Source organism: Saccostrea cucullata, unplaced genomic scaffold, assembly GCF_032062105.1.
Source record: "Saccostrea cucullata isolate Sc308-1 unplaced genomic scaffold, CSIRO_AGI_Scuc_v1 ctg11373, whole genome shotgun sequence".
Taxonomy (NCBI): Eukaryota; Metazoa; Mollusca; class Bivalvia; order Ostreida; family Ostreidae; genus Saccostrea; species Saccostrea cuccullata.
Window position 1 is genome coordinate 28,171 of NW_026932464.1, and position 12,087 is coordinate 40,257.

The 12,087-nt window shown below is 32.6% G+C and overlaps 1 protein-coding gene across 2 annotated transcripts in view; it reads right to left on the bottom strand.

Moving 5' to 3' along the window:
- LOC134235174 (sex peptide receptor-like) overlaps positions 1-11,031 on the bottom strand; it is a 33,686-nt gene extending 22,655 nt beyond the window's left edge. For both annotated transcript variants that reach the window (XM_062717276.1, XM_062717275.1), the window contains exon 1: positions 10,853-11,031. The gene's annotated coding sequence lies outside the window, so the exon portion shown is untranslated. The remainder of the gene's footprint in view (positions 1-10,852) is intronic.
- Between the last annotated feature and the right edge of the window lie 1,056 nt (positions 11,032-12,087).

The window sequence follows — 12,087 nt, forward strand, 5'->3', positions numbered from 1 at the left end:
CTATTTTTCATTTATAATTCTGAGTGTCGAGTTAAAAGATAGGGTAAACGTTTCTTTTTCTCATGTAAAAGTTTATGAATAAGTTTTCATAGGAATATAGAGACAGTCGGTCAATAAAGGAAAACAATTAGTTATAAACTGGGATTCGAACAGAAGACGTAGTTTCCTAAGACTACATCCAGAGGGAAAATAAATTTTCAATTTAACAATATTAATAACAAGAAAATAAAGTAAAGAGCTCCACTTTAAAAAAAAATGTCTTTGATGTGAAAATGCCTTAATCTTTTGTGTTGAATGATTGTATAAAGTCTTTAAAATGCGTCCATTTAGGAGTTATTGATTTCGGTAAAGTTTTGATGTCATATTTTAAAGTTCTTTAGTTTATACGTTAAATGAAGAGTTTGAGTTAAAAATTCTAAATAACTGAAAATGTGATATACTGTATAGAGGCCAAATAGTTTTTCATGTTATAATTTTCTTTCTTTAATGTAACGTAAGCTTGATATTTCATTTTCTCTATCTCTCTATTAAAGTATAGTCAAATAGGGAATATTTTTCTTTAAAAAAATTTTTTAAAAGTACTCTGAGACATCAGAGTACAATATGACTATTTTTTTCATTGGCACATGTACTTTAGTCATCAGATCTGCGGCAATTCTATCAGAGTTGCAAAAAAGCAAAACATAAAACTCTTAATCTGTTTACTTAGATAAATTGTACATAGATACCTACGTTTTTTTCGCATAATTCGTATTCTGATTAGGAATCAAAGATATAATATGCAACATTAGAGAAATATTTCAGCTTAATAAAATCAGCATGTTCTATCTGTCAAATTGGTTTTAAAGCTTATTTTCCTTGCAATGTGGGTTATTGATATTGCAATGAAGAAACATTTAACTGGTTTGTATGACGAATCTTCGCATGACAGTTATCCCTTGTAATAATGTTCGAATTACGTAATCAAACTTTGAGAAATATTACCAACTCCCTGCAGGTTTATTCGCCATCTAAAGCGGTTTTATTGGTAAAGCACTTCTTTTAATAAACGGGTCTGAGGTGTTACAGTGTATTTAGATGCTGAATTGTACATCTCCTGATCAAAGTTAATACTGTATCATTTACAGGTGAATCACTATGATATTTTCAAGTACCTATGGAATCCGGATAGGGCCACGCAGTTCACTATCGCATCATCGCACCATCGAGATTTGAGTCGATGGTACGATGACGCGATAGTGCGATGACGATGAAGCGATGGTGCGATAACGATGAAGCGATGACGCGATAGCGCGATGACGATGATGCGATGGTGCGATAATGCGATGGCGATGATGCAATGGTACGATGAAGCGATAATGCGATGGCACGATAGCGATGCTGCGATGGTGCGATAGACACGATATAGCATCGCATCATCACTATCGCGCCATCGCAACATCGCCATGCCATCGCGTCATCGCATTATCGCTTCATCGCGCCATCGCATCATCGTCATCGCATTATCGCACCATCGCATTATCGTCATCGCGCTATCGCGTCATCGCTTCATCGTCATCGCACCATCGCTTCATCGTCATCGCACTATCGCGTCATCGCACCATCGACTCAAACCTCGATGGTGAGATGATGCGATAGTGAACTGCGTGGCCCTATCCGGATTCCATACTTACCGTACAAGCAGAATTTTTACCGAGGATTTAATTTTAGCATTACTAGCGAGGGTTATGAGATCGCTAAAATTGAATATCACTAAAAATTAATAGCGTTTTATTTGTATTAGGTTCTTATGAGAGCATTTTAAAATCGTTAAAATTACTTATCGTTAAAAAAATTCCAGGTTTAAGCACAAATCGCTAAATTTGTGTTTCGCTAAAATTTCCATTTATACTGTATTTCTTTATACGCCTATATATAATGAAAATGGGATGATAACGAACATTGATCGAGCTTTAAAAAGATTACATAGAATGTTAATCTGTAAATATGGCATAAACACAGATCCTTAGAAATTTCAGATATGAGTAAGCTGTCTAGAAGGACAATTATTTGTCCATCTATAAAAGCTACTCAGAAATCTTTTATAAATGAAAACAAAACAAATAAAGATATTTTCCAGTCGGCATGGGATGCTCACCCCTCTATGGCACCTGATTACTCCTCCGACTGTTTGGAGGTCCGTGTTTGCTCTGCTCCAATTTTGTATTGCTTAGTAGCTTTTTAAGCTTAAATATTGTCTCTTTTTATTTTATTTCATTTTTTTGGGTTAAAAATAACAAACTTGTAAATGTTTTATTTTTTCAGGAGATGAGAAGTGCATATCTCTAACTGTTTTTTTTAATTGCCTACAAAAAAGTCTCAATCTTAACTCCGGGAGAAAATTTATTAAAAAGTTTCTAAATCTCTTTGAATATGTTTCAAGCTTAAATACCTACTGAGAAAATCGACAGATCTAAAGGTGATTTCACTAGGTTACGCTAAAATGATATTGTCGAAGAAATAAAGAAATCATCATTATATTTCTTTTTTTCTTTTTTTTTTGAAGAAATGATAAGAATTCCATTCTCAATTATATATTTTATATTGAGGCTTCTTCTTTATCAAGCAGATCTTCTAAAAGGTACGTAAATATAAATGAATGCATTTCACTAAATTCTCTAGATTGACAAGAAGATAATGATAGCATTTTAATTAAATTACATTGTTGGTTTCACTGGTGATATGCAATATATGTTTTGAACATTACACGACTCACATTCTTCTTTCGTATCACTATGCAATTATTTGCTACAGATTACCCATATGAAGATGAATATTTGTGTAATAAAACACCAAACATTTTCAAGTTAAGATAGAAGATGGATTTCCTAAAAAGACTTAGAAAAAGGACGCTTATCATAGACTTCCTACAAATCTCATGACCAAAAAAAAAAGACTGTGAGAAAATAAAAACATAAAAAAATTAATATAGTTTGCGGAATAGTTTTAAATTACCCCTTTCCTTCTTTTAAATTAAGAAAATTAAGTAAAGACTAACTCTTACATTTATGAATACTATCCTATAAAAGCCTCAAGTAAGAGCAAACTTTTACAAAAAGTCTCCAACTCTCTTTGAATTCAAATGCAAATAATAGAGTTATTTAAGGAATGACTCTATTTCTTGGCCAAATTATCCCAAACCAGCTTACACTCGAATTATTTGGCCAAGAATTAGAGTCATTTCTTATAATTTAATTTTAAAATAATTAAACAACTGTGGGTGTAAAATTCTGTTGCTTTTTATGAGTTCAAATTTGCCGCTTAATAAAACAACCGTAGTAACGGAAGTGATGGGAAGCGAGGGGAGGTAATAACTGATACATAGACCTAGCAGCCATGATGTTTGTTTACATGAGGTACGATCGAGCTACTGTTTGAAGTAAAAGGTACATTTATTAAATCTGGACTTTTCCATGAATCCCGCATTATAAATATATAAACACCTTCACACCATCCCATATTCATGATAGTAGTATTGCACTGAGTTGCACATCCTTCCCTCCCCCTCCCTTCCAGTTAGAATGGAAATGAGGGGATTGCATGGATACAGATGATTCAGCTGCTTGTCAAGGGGTGTGTCCCCATATTAAACCAGATTATACAGAATAATATGCGTTCCTTTTTGGAAATCAACCAATGACGGGCTAGAATACAAACAAAATTAAATTATTTAGTCATATTCAACGGGACAAAAAAGCAAAATTCTTATGTGAATGTACGATTCTGTGATATCATTTCTTTCTGTAATTGTTATCTAACTTGAATTTTATAAACGATTGTGTTCTTTGATTATCCTTACCTAGCTGAATATATAATGATACAACTTAGCGTTTAAAAAAGAAAACGCAGTAATTTTTCATGTTATATCCATTCGACTGATTCGATCACAATGTAGACGTTACAAATAAGAGATATACGTACGCCCCTGTACTCTACAAGAAAATAAGTATACTAATATATAATTACACTTGAGGATATTCTATGCTAAGGCAAGGGTACTTGGTTTTAAATTACTGTTTTGGAAAGATCTGCAACAGTAAAAGTAAATTTGCCCAATCAACCTGTAATCAGTGTTTCTGTAATTCTTCAACGATCAATAAGCATTTAGATAGCCTAAAGTTAAGCTGTCGTAAATTGTACGTAATTGTTATTTAAGAGCTAAGAACTCAGATTCCAAATCCGATTGTTTCCTTTATATCTTTTTTTAAGTTAAATGATAGCATGAATGATAATCATAAAGAATAAAATGTATCTAAGAACATTTGAAATCTCATTGCCATTATGTGATGTAACCTAACATCAACATTTGAGAAGATTAAGTCTTGAATAGAATAGAATTTTTATGCCCCCGTAAACGAAGTTTCGGGGGTATATAGTTTTTGTCGTGTCCGTCCGTCTCTCTGTCTCTCTGTCTCTCTGTTTGTCCGCAAAAACTTTAACCTTGCCCATAACTTTTGATTTAGTTGAGCTATGACTTTCATATTTCATATGTGTATTCCATGTGACAAGACCTTTCTTTGGGTACCACCAAATTTGACCTTTTGACCTTGGAGTTTGACCCACTTTTACATGAAAATTTTAAACTTTTACTTTGGCCATATCTTTTGAACAGTAGATACCAGGACATTTATACTTCACATATGTAATGTTTGTTAAAAAACCTTTCATTGGATACCAACAACCTTGTCCCTTTGACCTTGACCTTGTAGATTTCTATACTTGTGAAAAAACTTTAACCTTGGCCATAACTTTTGAACGGTAAGATATAGGGCTTTCATACTTTATATATGTAATCCTTGTGAGAAGACCCTTCATTGGATACCAAGCACTTTTACCATTTCACCTTGACCTTTGATTTGACCTACTTTAAAAAAGCAAACCTTGACCATAAACTTTAAAGGGTTAAGGCTAGTGCGCTCATACTTTACATATTTCATTCTTGTGACAAGACCTTTCATTTGCTAACAAGAAATTTGACCCTTTGACCTTGACCTTAGAGTTTGACCTACTTCAAAAAAATTTTTAACATTGGCCATAACTTCTGAACGGTTAGGGCTAAAGCTTCCATACTCTACATAAGTATTCTATGTGGCAAGATCTTTCATTGGATATCAATTACCTTGACCCTTTGACCTTGACCTTGGAGATTTTGCACTGATTGAAAAAAACTTTAACACTGGCCTACTTTCAAATTTCACAATTGTTTTCCAGTGAGAATACCCTACATTTGGTACCATTAAATTTGCATTTAAGAAAAGTTTAATCTTTGCTATGTTGCCATACGGGGGTATCAGTGTTTCACAAACACATCTTGTTTTTACATGAAATACAATTATTTAGTATTAATTATTCGATAACCTCAAAATAAGTGCTTCCCCAAACAAAATACATCCCGCAATCTCTGCCCTAAGACTGACTTTTTACTATATATACTGATTTTAGAATACCATTTTACTTCAATGTTAAACTCTAGTGCGTATGCACCTGATATATAAATTAATTCTTTTTTTTAACCAAAACCATAATTCTCAAATATACCAATATCCAAACTCGCTTATGTCATTATTAACTGAATTATTTGAAAATGGTCAAACATTGTGTTATAATTTTTTGAGAACAATACTGCTTGTTTGGGGAAGCACTTATTTTGAGGTCGTCAATGGAAACACCACTAAAAATCGGTAACTGACTGAATTCCTCGCCCTCTTTATACACTGGAAGCTGGGATGACTTATTAATCCTGCTGCAAGATAATGCCCCGCCACGTGTTCTGCTTGCCGATTGTAACTATTCTTGTACAGCGGAATATTCATATGATTCAAACTTGTGACCTTTCATCCATCAAACACATGTAATATGATGAAATCAAACTAAATTACATCACGTGGAAAATCCTTAATTAGTAGTGTAAGCTGGTATTTCATGGACTTAAGAGTGTAATATGAAGGATCTGAAATTACAATTTATCATCGAATAATATAAGATGCATTCACAGAGTATAACATAACCAGCACCTGTCTCATACCAGCAAAGGTTGCTTGGTTTATCGTAAAAATCGAAAATAACTCACAATAATTTCGTCAAAACTCATCAAAAGCGGATCGATTTTCACACTTAATATGTAACCCAATCATCCAAGTGTACTCATATACCAAAAAAGTGCTCATATATTAATGCATGTAAACAAAATGTGCAGAACCAAATGAGGTAGTTTGACAAGAAGACAGGGGCAGCCAGACAGACATGAAGAAAACCTAGTATCCATCTTACAGATATGGCACAAATGAAGAAGAATAGCACCGTTAGGCCTTCTCATACATAACTTATATGACTACTTAAGTTTGCAATGAATCTAGTCATTTTACTTTAAGAACTAACCAGTACAAAAGCAGAACGCATACATACCTTAGAAATATCAATATCCAACAACCTTAAATTTAAATAAAAGTGTTTGATTATTATTCTTAATTGTTAATTTGTAGCGAAGAAATTGAATGCCTTGAAAAAAGAAGCATTTTGAGAGTACAACATAAGCAATACCCGTCCTCTACCGGGAATTTTTATATTGCTCCACTCAAAAATTTAAAAAAATCGTAAATGTGCAACTCTGTCAAATATTATTTAAACGGGCAAAATGCATAGGCTGTCTATATAACTTATCAAAGTAGACTCACATACAGATCTCACTGTGGGACGCGGAGACAGTCCTTCACTTGAGTCCGTATAAACCAAGGTCACGTGTCGCAGTAGGAACAGGCACGAAAAAGATCCTTCAATGCTCAATGGCCCTAAATGCCGAGTTTTGGACAAAAATCTCTAGCTCTCCAACGGCAAAAGGTGGCGTGAGTAAAAAGTCTAGAGAGAGGGACGTTAACAACATACAAACAAACAAACTCACACATATTTACCAAAATTTCAGCTCATCTTGGATAAATGCAAACAAATTTGCGACAAAGCGTGATTGGATGATGAAAATTAGCAAGTATTTTTCAAATAAATTATGTCTAGACCAGGAAAAATTATTCAAAATAGGGGAAGGGTCTGAATGAAAGAACTGCAAGAACTGCAATTTCGCAGCAAATTCATGCGTTGTTCGCTCAGTGGTTACAAATATTGAAATAGTGTAGAGTTTATCAAGTCACACTTATCTATATCAGATATTGTTATAGGTGAGTTTAATTTGACTGCGTTTTACTGTGACATTTATGTGACAGCATTTATAATTCAGTGTTGATTCAAGTATGCCCAGTGAGACATGGATGGGATCATAAAAGAAATTCAAAACTTAACACAGAAAATGTGATTATACAAGGAATATTTTTCAAAAAGGAAAAAAAATGTATATTTTTATCCTAAGCAACTAAAAGTTAACTTTTATTCTATTTCGTGCATTAGTATCACACTGCATTTTAGAATAAATAAAGGAATCGACAGGAGAAATTTTCCTAAACATAATTTTCCTGATTTAATTTTAATTCAAAACGCTCAATCAAAAACTTTTAAGCCAAGCTAAAATGTATTTTAGATATCACGTTTTAAGGACATGACAAAACATAAAAAAAAAATATGATGAAATATGGAGTTAGCGAACAGTTTTCATGATCAAAAGTCCATAAAACAATACAAAATTGGAGCAGAGCAAACACGGTCCTCCGACACATCAAAGGTGGCTTCAGGTACCATGAAGGAGTGAGCATCCCCTGCCGACCGGTCAAATCTGCCGTGTGCTCCTCGTCATGATCGGGATATAATCCATCGTCAATTCAGTGTGTAAATAATGGACTATCGATTAGTATGAAAAACGTCAGACAGCATATGCATTTGACTCAATAATAAATTGTATTTGCAGACAAGGTAATTGTTTCAACCATAGAACTTACGAAATGGTGATCTTTAATGAGACTGCTGAAATTCTTGGTTCATCAACTTGTCAATAACTTACCTCTTTGTAGAAATTGTACATACAAAGAGCATGCTCTTGCGTATCGATTCAACTGAAAAATATAAACTCCGTATGCAGGTGATGAAGGTATATATATTGCAACATAAACAAGGGATGTTGGCGATTGAAAAGTTAAAGTATTCGCGTTTATCATCGAGCTTGGTTGTAAGATTACCATTAATGTCTTTTTCAAGTAAAATACCCAAATATGAAACAGATGTATCAGACTCTGTGATATCTTTAATTATCTCAAGCCCACCGGCATATATCGTACGGTCATAAAGAATGAAAATAACCATTGTTAATTGACAATACGTCATCGATATATCTAAATGTCTATTTGAAGGCTACAGCAAGTGTTTTCTTCTTTTCAAGCATAAGATTTTGGACAAATTCTGCTTCACATGAATACAAAAATAGGTCTGCTAATAACGGGGAGCAATTGGTACTCATGGGAATTCCAATAGATTGTTGGAGGACCTGATCACCAAAAACCACATAGATATTGTCAATCAGAAACTCAAGCATCTTTTTGATGTCAACTTTAGAGTACTTGTATGTACAATCAGAATGTTTTTAATCAATAAATTTTGCAAATGTCCAATGACAAGGTAAATAATTATCGTCACTAGTTCAATTTTATTGAAAAGCAGCTGTCAATGATATAAAAAACTCTGGACTTTAATTTATCTTGTTATGTACTGAACACAGAAGAAAAGTAAATTTTCAATTGGTCCCTCAATCGATAAATGTAAGATTTGTAACACACTTCTGATCTTTACATATAGACCAGAATAAAGAAGGAAAGGTAAACCATATACCTCTTTTTCCGTAGAAATATTTCTGTGGCCTTATAATATTCATAATAAATTTTCTGTTAGTGAATTTACTTTTTAATCACTGTTGACGTTTTATCTCCTATCGTTAACTAGCCTTATTATGAAATATTTTTAGAAAGAAATATATTTTATTGAAGCATCATCAATCTTAATTTTATAAAACCTGGGACATTTTACATTGCCTACTCAAAAATGGTATCTCAGGGGGATTTCTGAAAAATAAATGATATAATTTCAGAATTGCAACAATTGAAATATTAAATTTCTATAGAGGGAGATGTCCCATGATGTTTGTATTACAATATCTTCTAACCAATAAATACCCCCTAGCGTATCTACAGCCATAATAATCATAAAACGTGAATGGTTCAAATTATTTTCCAATCTTCGTCGTCTTATTTATTTTCATTTATCACTCATGTTCAGAAATGAGTAAATACTACATCCAAGTTTAGAAAGAATGTCAATCTTATCCTTTGTTGTATAATAGGATTGCATAATATTAAAGTATTATCAATAGCTTAAATATGAGGTAATTTACGTTTTTCATCGTTAGGGGAAATACTATCTCGCCACCAAAAAGTTTGTTCACTAATGAGGGAATAGACATTTGGCATTAAATGTGATTGATGTTTTAGAGATTTCTTCTACGTATATTCTTGCAAAATGTATTCATAAGAATAATAGTTTCAGAAAAAATGTATATTACACAAAATAATGATGTTTTAGCTGTAGTGCTGCTAATAAAGGTTAAATACACTAGATTTCAGCGTATTATTCGACAAATGCTATCATGTAAAAATGGTTAAAATGGCAAAGTGAAAGAAAGAATAATGAATAAATGCAACCAATACAGAAGATGTAATATTATTCTTGTTCCAGATTTCATTAAACAAGTTGTTTAAAAACACTTATTTTGCCTTTTATTGATCTGCTTTACTTCAGACATAGAAATGAAAAAGAAAAAATACTGTATTTCAACAAAGTCATCTCCATGAATTTCTTTTTTTGTTTATATTTTTTAACCTTCAAAGCAATTTTAGTGTCTCGGGATAAAATGTCGAAATAGGTTTTACTTGTTTTGATTTTATTCAAACAAGTATCTGATAAATAAATAGTGAAATGTTTAGCCAATTATATTAAATGTAAGATAGGGTCTCTCAGCTAAGAAGAAGCTATGTTTTAGAAATTGAACAAGGCCAGGCCCCTTCCTATCCTGTTGAAAACTTTCCCCCTTCAGTAGTTATCGTATTTTATCACACTCAAATAACAGTGTTGTTGTTCCACCTGTTCTGCATAAATAATCCGAATCATGTTGGAAAATTGAGTAAACATTTTTAAAGTACAAGTTAATAAAAAAAAATAATTTGAGATATCTATGAAAAACAAACATGTATTCAAACATGTCAGGAAAACGCTTGAAAATACTTCAAGCTTATATTAGCTTTGATACAACAACATCACAACGAACTGATCAGCGCATTTATATTACAGATATACGATTTTTTGTGATGATTGATTTTACCAAACATTGCAATGCCTAGTTTGGTTCAACGTCTTTTTCATTTATTACTAAAGCAATTTTTTATTCTTATTCTAATGTCATTAGAAAAGGTTGATTGATTTATATAAATATTTATCGAACTTTTTCTTCACCTGTGTGAGTGAAACTGCATGAAGAAGCCAATATATATATATATATATATATATATATATATATATATATATATATATATATATATATATATATATATATATATATATATATATATATATATATATCCTAAATGTCGGATCAGCATAGATACAAGGTTCTGGAAATTTATATAAAAACTAAAAATGAAAAATAGAAATTGTCAAATTTTTTCCCCTCATAAAGAAAGTTTTTTCATAAGAACAAAGGAAAAAGAGAAACAAAAACAACTAGCATACTACCAATATTTTTTTTTTACATAAATTTACATCTAATTTCAAAGTTCCATTATAAATTCTTGATTCACCTATTGCAAAAGAAACCATAATAAAGACTCACCTTAAAGCAGGTCTCAGAATAAAACGTTGAACATAGAATACGTCACAACATAGCGATTCTGCAGAATAAGAACAGATAAATTAACGATGAAGTGAAACCCGAAGACATCTTTCCAACGCATGAAAAAAATATTATGAGAGCTTTCTCTCTCTTTCTCTCAGTCGTTCTTGCTATAAAATGAATTATTGGCCCTCTAGCTGTCATCCCCCACACACTTTTAAGGGAGTGCCTAAGGGTCTAGCCACCAGAATTCGACGCATCTGTTCTCAGGAGCAAATTTGATCGACAAAAATGCGACAAGACTCTCAATTTAACAGAGTCATGTCTTCACATCCGCGGGCGGAAGGAACACCCTCTATCGACTAATTAGCGAGACCATCTTATATTAAGAGGAGTCAAACTAGCGCTCCAGGAAGTACAAAAATGGTTTAACGACATCTTTAGTTTCTTTGTCAACTTTCTGGAATATGTTGGGTCCTCTTAATTATGCATTTATGTCTATTTTTCCATTTTATTAATTTTTTTTAAATTTTATTCAACAGAAGAGAAAGGTTTATTATAACTCTGTAACATATCCTGTAAAATTTGATTTCAATCTCGGGAGATTAATTAATTTACCTCCTCAGCAATCTCCTGGATAGTCACATACAGGGTTTCCTTAACATGAAGTCAAGAACATCGGGAACCCTTCTTAAGCAAGTAATAGTCACATTTTGTTGAAAGTAAATTGCCGAAGCTCACCCTCCCCCCCCCCCCCCCCCCCCACACACACACACACACGAAATAGGATTTTCCTTCGGGCAAACAGCCCAATATTTTTTTTACATAAAGTCAACATTATAAAATATTGCAAAAGAAACCATAATAAAGACTCACTTGGTAGTGTTGTGCATTTAAGATCCGGAATACCATTTATATCGACTTTTGCTTTTGCCAAGGCTTATTAATTTTTCCTATACATCAGATTCTCGTGAATTCACCACAGTGGGTCGAACTAATTCAAACGAAATATCGAATTTTCCTGCTATCTATCAAAATTTAATGTAAAACAAGTCTGAAAATTGAGGAAGAAAATGGATTTACAACTGAGAGCTCTCTTTATTTAGTAAAGACCATAATCTATTTTTTAACTCCCCATCAATGGAATGTTCATTTCCCTGCTTTTCGTTAAGTTGTTAAAAAAAATTGCCTACTAATTTGGAAGTTAAGAATAAACATAACACAAATGAAATCTT